Genomic DNA, 14,123 nt, shown 5'->3' with positions numbered 1-14,123 from the left:
TGGAAACAATACCTCAATTCCAGAGACAAAGGGGTCGATTTTCCTGGAGCCGTCAGGCGGGGTTTCAGGCGTGTGGTGGGGGGGGGGGGGGGAATCCAGAAATTGGGGGTCCCGACACCATCCCGCCCAAAACCTGCCTCCACGTAAGTTTCAGGGGAGACGGGTACCCGCCCCGCACTGGGACCTGCCGACCCGAGGCGGGAAGGGATTAGTGCCAATTAACTGTCTGTTAACAGGTAGTTAACAGGCAGTTTTTAGCCTAATCCCTATTTTGAGGGGTGTCGTGTGGGATTCCCGACGGCTCCAAACCACGCCAGGTTAAAGCAGGCAGGCCGTCGGGTCGAAGGACTTGGAGGGGTCGCGATATCAGTATTCAGGTGAGTGATGGGTGCATGAGTGCAAAGGTAAGTGTGTTTGGTGTGTCTAAAGTGTGTAAAGAAGTTTAAATGACCTGTACTTACCTTAACAGCCTTTCTTCCTCTAGGTTTCGGGAGTCCATCACTCAGCCGGCACTGAAAGCAAAATGGCTGCGATCTGTCAAAAGTGACAGCCTTCAGCTTTCATTGCCGGTGACAGTTCTAACTGAGTCTGTGTAGAAGGACTCAGGTTAGAAGTCAGACTGTCAGTGTTTGACAGCTTCAAACAGCTGTGAAACACTGATATTTCATCTGTCAAGACCTCTTGACAGATGAACTTTCAGTCTGTGACGTCACCTGTTGCTGGGTGGCCCTTAATTGGCCTGCTGAGCCCGCTGGGCGGGCTCAACAAGGTCAATCAAGGGAAAATCGCGTGGATTTGCCAGACCTCGATGTAGGCGGGACTAAAACCCGAAAGTTATAGTCTCGCCTCCTTCCTGACAGCTTAATGAAAATCGACCCCAAAGTGAGAGTGACTGCCCATGACATCAAGGTAACATTTGACCAAGTGTGGCACCAAGAAGCCCTAGTAAAACTGAAATCAATGGGGATCAGGAACTCTCCAGTGGCTGGAGTCATACCTGATAGAAAGGAAGAAGGTTGTGGTTGTTGGAGGTCAATCATCTCAGCCCCAGGAAATCACTGCAGGAGTTCCACGGGGAAGGGTCCTCATCCACCCCCTCCACCACTGGCATGCCCTGGCTTCAATATATACTATCTACAGGAAGAACTGCAGCAACTTGTAAAGGCTTCTTCAGCAGCACCTCCTAAACCTGCAACCTCCATCACCTAAATGGACAAGGGCAGCAGATGCATGGGAACAGCATCACCTCCAAGTTCCTCTCCCAGTTACACACCACCTGACTTGGACATAAATCCCGTTCCTTCATCATTCCTACCTAACAGCATTGTGGGAGCACCGTCACCACCTGGAGTACAGCGATTCAAGATCAAGGTTCCCCACCACCTTCTCAACGGTAACTAGGGATGGCCAATAAATCCCAACCTTGCCAACAATGTCCATTTCCCTAGAATGAATTATAAAAACTTTTCCTTGGATATTTTTACAATTAGGGATGTCCCATTTCATTATCTGTTTAGTTGTACCTCAGAACTATTTGAAGGAGATATCCCACTTCCCCGGCTCATGAGTTTCCATCTGTTAAATTAATGGGGGTAAAATTATGGGCTGGGGAGCACAGAAGCCAGCGATCCTGGCCAAAAGCAAAACACTGCGGATGCTGGAAATCTGAAATAAAAACAGAAAATGCTGGAAATACCAGCAGGTCATCATCTGTGGAGAGAGAAACAGAGTTAACGTTTCAGGTCGATGACCGTTCGTCAGAACTGGAAAAAGCTGGAGATCGAACAGGTTTTTAAGCAAGTAGGAAAAGGGGGGAGGGGAGGAAAGAACAAAAGGGAAGGTCTGTGATAGGATGGAAGGCAGGAGAGATTAAGAGACATTAAGAGATGGTGCAAGGCAAAAGGAGATGGTAATGGGACAAGTTAAGAAACTAAAGATGGCTCTAGATGAAGTGTAAATGGCACAAAATGAAAGACAGCTACCATGTGGGAGAGAGAGAAAAAAAATAAAAAAATAAATGGCCAATATGTTTACTTTGATCTACATTTCCAAAAATGGCACTTTCTTTTCTGCACAATAAAAGAATGACACACTACAAGACAGATTTCAAGCAATATAATTTTATTAAGTGAATGAGCACATGATATGAGTCATCAAGGTGTGTTTCTCCAGTTGTTTAAATTATCCCCGATGTGTTATAAACTGCATGCTTAGACGTCCTACTCATTACTATTCATTTGCTGTTATTGATAAAAGACAAGAAAGGCCTTTCGCCCCTTAGCATGGTCCTGAAAAACTGTGTCCAGGTTAAAGTTGACATCCATCAAGACTTCCAGCACTGATACAAAGCAATTGGAATGAATGGTTCCTGTAACTTTCAATCAACGCCTTCAAGATGTGCTCTAGAGCCATACAAATTATAATGCTGAAATAACAACAGAAAATGCTGGAAATACTCAGCAGGCCAGGCAGCATCCGTGGAGAGAGAAACAGAGTTAACGTTTCAGGTCTGGGACCCTTCATCAGAACTGGAAAAAGCTGGAAATGTAACAGATATTAAGCAGCTACAGAGACAGGGGTGGCGGGGGTGGGGGGGGGGTGGTGCGGTTAGAAGGGGAGGAAGGAATTGAAAGAACATACTGTGAAAATGTTGCAAATGGGAATGGCAAAATCATACAGCATGAAAAATGGGGGCAGGGATTATTATCTGAAATTGTTGAACTCGATATTGAGTCCGGCAGGCTGTAAAGTGCCTAATCGAAAGATGAGGTGCTGTTCCTCGAGCTTACGTTGAGCTTCATTAGAACAATGTAAGAGGCCGAGGACAGAGAGATCAGAGTGGGAGTGAAGCGGAGAATTAAAGTGACAGGCGACCGGAAGCTCAGGGTCATCCTTACTGACTGAACGGAGGTGTTTCGCAAAGCGGTCGCCCAATCTGCGTTTGGTCTCCCCAGTGTAGAGGAGACCGCATCGTGAGCAGCGAATACAGTATATTAAATTGCAAAAAGTACAAGTAAATTGCTGTTTCACCTGGAAGGGGTGTTTGGGGCCCTGGACAGTGGGAAGGGAGGAGGTAAAAGGGCATGTGTTGCATCTCCTGCGCCTGCACAGGAAGGTGCCAGGTGAAGGAGAAGGGCTGTTGGGGGTGATTGAGGAGTGGACCAGGGTGTCGCGGAGGGAGCGGTCCCTTCTGAATGCTGAAAGGGGAGGTGAGGGGAAGATGTGTTTGGTGGTGGGATCACGTTGGAGGTGGCGGAAATGGCGGAGGATGATCCATTGAATGTGGAGGCTGGTGGGGTGAAAGGTGAGGACAAGGGGAACCCTATCGTGGTTCTGGGAGGGAGGGAAGGGGTGAGAGCAGAAGTGCGGGAAATGGAACGGACATGGTCAAGGGCCGTTTCAACCACAGTAGAGGGGAATCCTCGGTTGAGGAAAAAGGAAGACATGTCGGAAGCACTGGTATGGAAGATGGCATCGTCAGAACAGACGCAGCGGAGACGGAGAAACTGGGAGAATGGAATAGAGTCCGTACAGGATGCGGGGTGGGAGGAAGTGTAGTCCAGGTAGCTGTGGGAGTCAGTGGGCTTGTAGTGGATGTTTGTCGAAAGCAGATCGCCAGAAATGGAGACGGAGAAGTCCAGGAAGGGAAGGGAAGAGTCGGAGATGGACCATTTGAAGGTGAGGGAAGAGTGGAAATTGGAAGTAAAGTGAATGAACTTATATAGTTCAGGGCAAGAGCAGGAAACGGCACTGATACAATCATCGATGTACTGGGAAAAGAGGTGAGGGAGGGGACCTGAGTAGGACTGGAACAAAGAATGTTCCACATATCCCATGAACAGGCAGGCATAGCTAGGGCCCATGCGGGTTCCCATAGCAACACCTTTAATTTGGAGGCAGTGAGTGGAGTCAGAGGAGAAGTTGTTCAATGTGAGAACAAGTTCAGCCAGGCGGAGGAGGGTGGTGGTGGATGGGGACTGGTTGGGCCTCTGTTCAAGGAAGAAGCGGAGCGCCCTCGGCCCGTCCTGGTGGGGGATGTAGGTGTAGAGGGATTGGACGTCCATAGTGAAAAGGAGATGGTTGGTGCCAGGAAACTGGAAACTGTTAAAGTGACGGAGGGCGTCCAAAGAGTCGTGAATGTAGGTGGGAAGAGATTGGACAAGGGGAGAAAAAATAGAGTCGAGATAGGAAGAGATAAGTTCCGTGGGGCAAGAACAGGCTGAAACGATGGGTCTACCAGGGCAGTCCTGTTTGTGGATCTTGGGAAGGAGGTAGAAGCGGGCTGTGCGGGGTTGGGGGAGTTTGAGGTTGGCGGCCATGGAGGGAAGATCCCAGAGGAGATGAGGTCAGTGACAGTCTTGGAAACAATGGCTTGATGTTTGCTAGTGGGGTCATGGTCCAGGCGGAGGTAGGAGGAGGTGTCGGAGAGTTGGCGTTCAGCTTCCGCACGACAGAGGTCGGTTCGCCAAACAACAACAGCACCACCCTTATCAGCAGGTTTAATGATACTGTTAGGGTTGGGTCGGAGAGAATGGAGTGCTGCAAGTTCAGAGAGAGGCAGGTTGGAGTGAGAGAGGGGAGCAGAGAAATGGAGACCACCGATGTCTACTGCTCTCGCCGCATCTTGAGACCCACGCTCAACGCCATGTGCCACCACATGAACAATCTCGACCTCTCTCTTCAGCAGCACCGACGCACTCTATCTCAAAGCTGTCCGGGTCCACAGTTCCATTTCATCCTTTGACTCATCCGACACTTCAACAAAAAACTTTTTTTCTTCCTTTCTGATGTCAAGGATCGAAAGCTTCATCAACTGTTGGACACCAACGCCCCTTCGGAACCTTCTTCCCCGTTACTTTCCTCTGATCCCATCCCTTCTTCCAATCTCACCCCCTGCCGTGTTTTCACCATCCCCTCTGACCTTCCCCTCTCTGACCCCAAATGATCAGTCCTCAGCAAAGGCCTGAGCTTCACCCCCTTACGCCCCACCTGATGAAGGGTCCCAAACCTGAAATGTTAACTCTGCTTCTCTCTCCACGGATGCTGCATGGCCTGCTGAGTATTTCCAGCATTTTCTGTTGTTATTTCAGATTTCCAGCATTTTGCTATTGTAAATTATAATGCTGCACTTTGGATCACCCATCACCATACCCTACTGGTTAGTCCACTGTTCAAGGTAGAAAATAGACTGCGCCAGATCCACAACACAACAGGACTGAATCTCCTGGGCAAGCACTGTACAAGGGCAATATGTGCACAGCGCTGCATCTTGGCAAAAAACTGGAGTGTCTGGATTTCCTGGAGGTGCTTATTTATATAGTATTGCATTGTATTTACAGCACAGAAACAGGCCATTAGGTCCAACAGGTCTATGCCAGTGTTCATGCTCCACACAAGCCTCCTCCCACCTTAATTAATCTCACCCTATCAACATATCCATCTTTTCCTTTCTCCCACGTGTACTTATCTAGCTTCCCCTTAAATGCATCTAAACTATTCGCCTCAACTACAGCACATAGTAGCAAGTTTCACATTATAACCACTCTCTGATTGGATTTATTAGTGACTATCTTATATTTATGGCCCCTAGTTTTGGTCTCGCCCCACAAGTGGAAGCATCTTCACTACGTCTACCCTATCGAGAGGGTAGTCTTTCTGCGCTTGTGGAGGAACATAGTTGAAGTTGAGGTTTTAAAGGGTCCCATTACACGTTCCCATTACATTCATATATGTAAATTTGATAAAAGACAGTTGCACCATTTCCACCCACACCAAATGACATACAAGTTGTAGATGTGGCAGCTGGTTGACACTAGATTTGTAACAGTTATGACTAAGGACTACATGATGGTTTCAGAGTTAATTTTTCTGGTGGGTGTTACCACCTTGAGTAAGTTTTAAAAAATAGTAATTGCTGTGCATGACAGTAAAAAACAAACATTAGTGAGAGGGCTGCAGGATTTCAAAATCTGTTAACAACTTCTGTGTGGGTCTCTCTTGCAGTAATTCTCTCTTCTGGATGACAAACTCACCCAAGAGTCTAGCAGACACAAGCCAGATTCATTGTGAGATCATGTGCAGGAGAGATGAGCCTTTTGTGGAGACAATGGCCCCGATTTTCTGCCAGCCGTCGGGCGGGTTTTCAGGCGGGCGGGGGCCGAAATTCGCAGAAATAGGGGGTCGCGACCACCGCCCCCCCCCCCCCGCCTGATTCCCCACCCCGTCCGACTTTCGGACCGCCGTTTCTCTGCGACCCGAATCAGTCCCGCCCGCCGCTGGCGGGACTGGCCGTCGGGACCCTAATCACCAATTATTGGCATGTTTAATGCCATTTTAAGGGGTCCTTGCTATTTTCAAGGGTTCCCCACGCTAAACACGCCTGCGGGGAACCCCGCTGATGAAACCTGGCGTGAAGCTTGCCGGCTGGCTTGCTGTCAGCTGCAGGTCATTCGGGAAAGCTGCGATTTAATCGGAGAGCATTTGTATGGTGAAGGACCTTGTTGCTGCAGGCTTGGGGCTACTTCTTCAAGGCTTAGGCACAGCTGTGGAAGGTTGGAGCCTCACACACCTCTCCAATATGATCTCCTGGGAAGCCCCTCTCGCCACCCTCACTCAGCGCTTCCTCAGCAGAGGCATCCACGAGAAGCATGGGACGCCTTTTTTTCCTTCCCTTCTTGCCATTAGAGGATCTCCAGCAGCAGAGGCGGCAGCAGCAGAACCAGGAACAGCAGGATGAGCACCAGGAGCACCAGGCTGCTGCTCACTCACCTGAAGCTGTACAGGCCAGAAGAGGCCAGCGCTTGGAAGTGGCTTGAGAGCACCTTGCTGCGCTTTAGAGGGCCATGGGGACCCGTTTCTGCACTGGCAATCCTACTCAGAAGGACTTCCATGAAGGTCTGGTTTCTCTGTTCAATAGATGGCCAACGCTCCTCAAGAGATGTCATTCTCTTATGAGCACTCACCATGTTTTCCGTACCCTGGCGAGTTATCTCCTCCATGGAGGTTACCAACCTTTCCATGGTGATGCGTTCATGCGCCAATGACTCCACAAAGGCTCCGCTCATGGTCGCTATGGACTCCTCCATTCGCTCCACACTCACAGCGACCCTGGAGACAAAACCTGCCAGAGACTCCTGCATCTGTGCATGGAGATCCATCACCTCTTCTCTTGCAGATGGACCCAGAGGCAGAGGGTCGACATGCAGCGCAGCTGAGCTGAGCTGGCAGAGTCCTGCGCCCTCCGACGAGGACTCTCCACTGCTGTCCCTGTCTCCAGAATCTGCTGAGGCTCACTTGTGAGCTGTGAAACACCAGGTGACAACACTACTCTATGTCCCGAAGGTCCCCCTGAGGTGTGAGTGTCTGCGCTGGTGCTGGGTGCGCTTACTTCTGCTGACGCTGCGCCCTCAGAGGTTGGAGCTTCCTCTGAGGAGTCTGGCTGCACAGCCTCTTCCTCCTCCACAGTGGGGACGGGGGCTCTAGATGGTCCTGTGGGGGAGTAGAGGAAGGAGTTAGAGATGTGATGCCAAGGTTACATGCACATTCGAGTTGACATCTGCTGACACCTGCATCCATGCAGCCTTGGTCTCAGTGGGAGGCTTCTTCCTGCCTGACCTAGGGAAGAGGACCTCCCTGTGGGCCCTAACCCCATCCAATAATGCCTGCAGTGAAGCTTCGTCGAATTTAGAGGCAGCTCGGGGTCTGGCACTGGCCACAGCTGCTGTAGGCTCCTCTGCCATCCTGTATGGTTCGTTTGGAAGCCAACAGAGGAAGCAATGCTTGCTGTGGACCTTGAAAGCACCACGAATGATGACATCATACTGTGGGGCTTTTTGACTAGAAATGGACAATTAGCAAGGCTGTCCACACGCTGGAAATTAATTGGCCACTTGAGGGAAAATTGCGTGCAGCTGGCTGACACATTTTTTTGTGGGTCAGAACCCCACATTCGGGGAATCCGACCATTTCCCACACAATCCACAAAATCAGGCCCAATATCTTTCAAATGAAGTTCCAATCCTACAATATATAAAAGAAAGTGCAAAACGAATGTGTTTCATGTTGCATTTCTTCAGCGGGCTCTGCTGTGGCGGATCATTAAGCCGAGGATGGTTGAGTTTGGTTCTAAAAATAACTGCATTTAATAACTCATAAGGATTTATAGATCTTACCAGTGTCTGGACATATCATTCAAATAACATTTAATGTCTTTCTGGTGCCCTTCCAATAGCTACTTTCGTTTTTGGTTTTGTTCCCCTTCATCTTCAGCAATTCCCAGTTCATTTAAAGCAACCACAAAAAAAAATGATGAAATATTCTGGGTTATGCAAAGGGTTTTCCCCTAATCTAAGCAATATGTTAATTAAAACGTTTCCCCACAGAAGATTATGGAATGCCAATCACTGTCAAACACACACAGTGCACAAAGTGTTACCAAGCCTGCTCCCTGATTAGAACCAGCTGTGTGTGATGAGCTGTGAACAGCCAAAAAGCTGCAAGTGTCCAAATGAATGCGTCTGTGTTAGAGAAACACAGCGAAACAGTAGCTTTCACTGTGGTCGAAATATTTTCCTATTTTTTTCATGGAGAGAGATTAAAAACATAAATGCAGATAGCCCTGCGGCAGATTTGAAAGTGATTGCCCTATATGCACATGCCCATAGCTGACGATAAGAAGGCAATCTCTCCTCTAAGCCAATGAAGTTTGGTGAAATATTAGAAAGTCATATTACAGATAACTTGTTTTAATGATATGCCACATTTGGGTACAAGCACAAAAATTGTGCCGTTGATTTTTTTTGTTTTAACCACATAGCTCTTGGTGGTACGTAAAGGCAAACTGCAACCCAAAATGAGTAAGGCTTACCTGAAATTTTCTATTATCCAAAATACAGATATAAGTATTTCACATTATACGGAAAGGATGGAACAAGGTCGGTAGAAATAGATTGTTTCCAGTGACTGAGAGTCTAGAAAGATGGGCCCTGTTTATATAAGATTAAATGTAAAAGATTTAGGACAGAGAGCAGGAGATTTTTTTTTATACAAAGAATTGAGATTGTGGAATGCACTCCTGGAATTAGTAATTGAAGCTAAGACCATGTCAACATTTAAGAATAGGTTAGATTGGTGGTTGAAGGAAAAGGGAATAAAGGGATGTTGGAAGAGGGTGGGCACATGGGATTAGGATGACTGCTCGTGTGAAGGATAAACACCAACACAGAGTGGTTGGGCTAAATGGCATGTTTTCGTGTTGTAATTTCTATGTAATTCTATAAAATAAAATCCACAAATGTTTAAATACAAAGGGCTGGATTTTCATTGAGGAGGCGGGACTACAACTTTCGGGGTTGTAGTCCCGTCTCCATCAAGTTGTAGCCAACCCACGCGATTTTGACTTGATTGACCTTGTTGAGCCTGCCCAGTGGGCTCAGCAGGCCAATTAAGGGCCACCCGGCAACAGGTGATGTCACAGATTGATATTTCATCTGTCAAGACCTTTTGACAGATGAAATATCAGCGTTTCACAGCTGTTTGAAGCTGTCAAACACTGACAATCTGTACTCTAAGTTAATTCCTTCCTCTCAGGATGATTTAGAGATCTCCCCGGAACAGAAAGCTGAATGCTGCAATTTTTGACAGATCGCGGCCATTCTGCTTTCTGTGCCCGTGAGATGAGGGACTCCCGAGGCCTGAAGGAAGGAAGACTGTAAAGGTAAGTAAAACTTCTTTAAACACTTTAAACACACCAAACACACTTACCTCTGCACTCATGCACCCATCACTCACCTGAACACCGGACATCTCGACCCCTCCAAGCCCTTCAGCCCGATGGCCCGCCTCGCTAACTTGCCGTGGTTTGGAGCCGTCAGGAATCCCACAATTCAAGAATTAAAATAGGGATTAGGCTAAAAACTGCCTGTTAACTACTTGTTAACAGGCAGTTAATTGGCACTAATCCCCTTCCCGCCTCGGGAAGGCGGGTCCCAGTGCGGGTCGGGTACCCACCTCCTTTGAAACTGGTATGGAGGCGCGTTGGGGCCGGATGGGTTCGTGCCCCCCGATTTCGGGATTTTAACCCCCCACATGCCTCCAATCCCGCCTCCATGGCCCAATGAAAATCCTGCCCAAAATCTTACATCTCAATACCAATTAACCCTCACATATTAATTTTTTTTTTTTAAATGAGCCAGACTTTGCTGTAGCAGGTCATCGAACAGCGGCTGCAGTTAGTTAGACTTGCCCCTGCAGCCTTCAGCTCAAAAGATTTTCCCCCACAAAGTTGCTGAAAGTTCCTCGCTCCTCGACGCTCCTCGACATCGGGGCCGACTGCGTGCGGCTCACACTCGGCGCCATCGATCTGCCTCCCGACATCGCCTGACCCCCGGGACTAGCGTGGTGTCCTTCCCCAGCCGGAAGTCGGCGCAGACCGCGCAGGGAACGCAAGCAGAAGTGGAGTAAGAGGGCCGGAATCCAAAATAGGCTGAAGAGGGCCCCACACAAACCCTCCCTCCCAAGTATTTTCCTGGCCAACGTCAGGTCACTCGAAAAAAAAATGGATGAGATCAAACTTGATCTCTCCTCACAGAAAAAGACAAAGGAATGCTGCGCCATGATCTTCACAGAGACCTGGTTGAACAACGGCATCCCTGACACCACCATCCAACTAGAAGGACGCACGGTCTCCCGCGCCGACAGAACTGCAGACTCCGGTAAGAGCAAGGGAGGCGGTTTGTGCATTTACACTAACAATGCCTGGTGCACTAACACGGACATAATCGATAGATCCTGCTCGGCTGATTTGGAATTCCTCATGGTAAGGTGCAGACACTTCTACCTGCCTCGGGAATTCACGGCTGTTATCATCACTGCGGTCTACATCCCACCACACGCTAATGCCAAACGAGCACTGAAGGACCTCTACAGGGCCATCAGCGAACAACAAACTGCGCACCCAGACGGAGCTTTTATCATCGCGGGGGACTTCAATCACATAAACCTAAAAACTGTACTATAGAAATTACACCAGAATGTTTCCTACCCCACAAGAGGGGAAAACACACTGGATCAAGTCTACACGAGCATTGTAGACACTTAAAAAGCCATTCCCTGCCCCCACCTTGGGAAGTCTGACCACCTCTCCCTGTTTCTAGCCCCGGCATACAAACCGCTCATCAAAAGAGTGAGAACATCAGTTAGATCAGTGAAAGTATGGCCAGAGGGGGCAGTCTCGGAGCTTCAGGATTGCTTCGAACGCACTGAATGGGGCATGTTTGCCCATAATGACATCGAGGAATACGCATCCACAGTGCTATTCTACATTAACAGTTGCGTCGAGGTCGTCACGACCCATAAAAATATCAGGACATACCCCAACCAGAAACCCTGGATGAACGGAGAGGTCCGCTCGCTGTTGAAAGCACGCGACGCAGCATTTAAATCTGGCGACGCGGCGGCTTACAGTGCAGCTAGGACCAACCTAAAAAAGGGTATCAGGACTCCCAAAAGGAAACAGACACTGCGGATAGAGGATAATTTCCACAACAACTCGGAACCCCGGCGCATGTGGCAAGGCATCCAGTCCATCACTGACTACAAGAGCAAAAACACCAGCCCCCCGGTTAGCGATGCCTCCATTCCGGAGGAGCTTAACAATTTCTACGCTCGCTTCGACAGGGACAACAGGGAGCTGGCTACCAAAGCCTTGCCACCCCCGGAAGACCAGGTGCTCACTCTGTCGACCTCCGACATAAGGGGTGTTCTACGCGGAGTGAACACACGAAAGGCTGCTGGACCGGATAGCATCCCTGGACGGGTACTCAAGGAATGTGCTGATCAGCTGGCTGATGTCTTCACCGCCATCTTCAATCTGTCATTGGCCCAGGCAGTAGTCCCTACATGCTTCAAGACCACTACCATTATTCCTGTGCCAAAACAAACGGCTGTGACGTGCCTGAACGACTATCGACCTGTCGCACTCACACCCATCATAATGAAGTGTTTAAAGAGACTGGTCCTGGCTCACTTCAAAGCCAGTGTTCCCGCCTCTCTTGACCAACACCAGTTTGCCTATCGTGCAAACAGCTCAACGGAGGATGCAATCACAACTGCTCTACACTCTGCACTGAATCACTTAGACGGTAAAGAGACCTACATCAGAATGCTGTTCATAGACTACAGCTCAGCATTCAACACTATCGTCCCCAACAAGCTGGCCACCAAACTTCACACTCTTGGCCTGAACACTTCCCTCTGCAACTGGACCCTGGACTTCCTAACAAACAGACCCCAGTCTGTCAAATTAGGTAACCACACCTACCCCCCCCTGACCCTGAACACGGGGGCCCCACAAGGATGTGTGCTGAGCCCCCTCCTCTACTCCCTTTTCACCCATGACTGTGTGGCTGTTCATGGTTCCAACACCATCATCAAGTTTGCGGATGATACCACGGTAGTAGGCCAGATCACCAACAATGATGAGTCAGCCTACAGGGAGGAGGTCCAGCATCTCGTGAAGTGGTGCGCCGATAACAACCTGGCCCTTAACATCAAGAAAACCAAAGAAATCATTGTGGACTTCAGGAAGTCTAAAGGCGGAAGTCACACCCCCATCCACATCAATGGGGCTGTGGTGGAAAGGGTGGACAGCTTTAAGTTCCTCGGAGTCCACATCACGGAAGACCTCTCCTGGTCCCTCAATACCTCCTCTCTGGTGAAGAAGGCCCAGCAGCGCCTATATTTCCTAAGGAGGCTGAAGAGATGTAACCTGTCACCCCTGATCCTCTCTAACTTTTACCGCTGCACAATAGAGAGCATCCTGACGAACTGTATCACAGTATGGTATGGCAGCTGTAACTACTATGACCGGAAAGCCTTGCAGCAGGTAGTCAAAACTGCCCAACGCATTACCGGCACCCGGCTACCGACCATAGAGCACATATACCAGAAACGCTGTTTACGGAGGTCACGGTCCATCATCAAAGACCCTGCCCACCCCAGCCACAGTCTGCTCGCCCTCCTGCCATCTGGGAGATGCTACAGATGCATTCGCACCCGTACGACCAGATTTAGGAACAGCTTCTTTCCCAGGGCTGTCATCCTACTGAACTCCACAAATAAACTCTAAAGCCTGCACATCTGCCAATGCACTTTATTAGGGTTATGTTTATGTTAATGTATTACAAGCCAAATGTATGTTGTATGTTTAAATGTCTTAATCTAAATGTAAACTCTCGGGAGCCGCAAGCCTACATTTCGTTGTACTGCACTTGTGCACTAACAATGACAATAAAGTTGATTATGATTATGATTATGATTATGATAACGTTGCAGCGAGGGCAACAGGTCATCTGGGACCTGAGTGAACAGGGCAAGCAACAGGTATCTCCATAACCAATGGGATTTAAGGATTAGGAAATAAACAACGCAAGGATGGAGAAGAGAGATCGAACATATCCAGGGAACTATAGATTAGTCAGCTTAATATCAATGGTAGGAAAAATAATGGAATCCCTACTAAAGGAGAAAATAGAAAAGCATCTAGAAACCAAAAATATAATAATGAATAGTCAGCATGGATTTCAAAAGGGAAAGTCTTGCTTAACCAACCTCATTGAATTCTTTGAAGAGGTAACAGAGAGAGTAGACAAGGGTAATGTAGTAGATGTAATTTATCTAGATTTCTAAAAGGTCTTCGATAAGGTGCCACATAATAGACTATTGAATAAGGTCAGAGCATGCGGAGTCAGGGGAAAAGTAGCAGAATGGATAGCTAGCTGGTTGCAAGACAGAAATCAGAGAGTAGGGGCAAAGGGTAGCTATTCAGAGTGTCAGAAGATGGAAAATAGGGTCCCACAAGGGTCAGTGCTGGGACCACTGTTGTTCACAATTTATATTAATGATTTAGACTTTGGAATCAAAAACACAATTTCTAAATTTGTGGATGACACCAAATTGGGGTGTTGTCAATACTGAGGAGGACTGCAACAAATTACAGGAAACTTTCGATTAACCGGCCACTAAATAACCGGAAATGTCAGTTAACCAGCAAAATTCAGGGGTCGGTTCAGATAACTTTTTTTACTTTTAGTTACTTTTTTTTACTCATTTCTGGCTGTGCAAGC

Source organism: Somniosus microcephalus, chromosome 12 (genome assembly GCF_052327205.1).
Source record: "Somniosus microcephalus isolate GS21.2 chromosome 12, FLI_Smic_1.0, whole genome shotgun sequence".
Taxonomy (NCBI): domain Eukaryota; kingdom Metazoa; phylum Chordata; class Chondrichthyes; order Squaliformes; family Somniosidae; genus Somniosus; species Somniosus microcephalus.
This window is presented reverse-complemented; position numbering follows the sequence as displayed.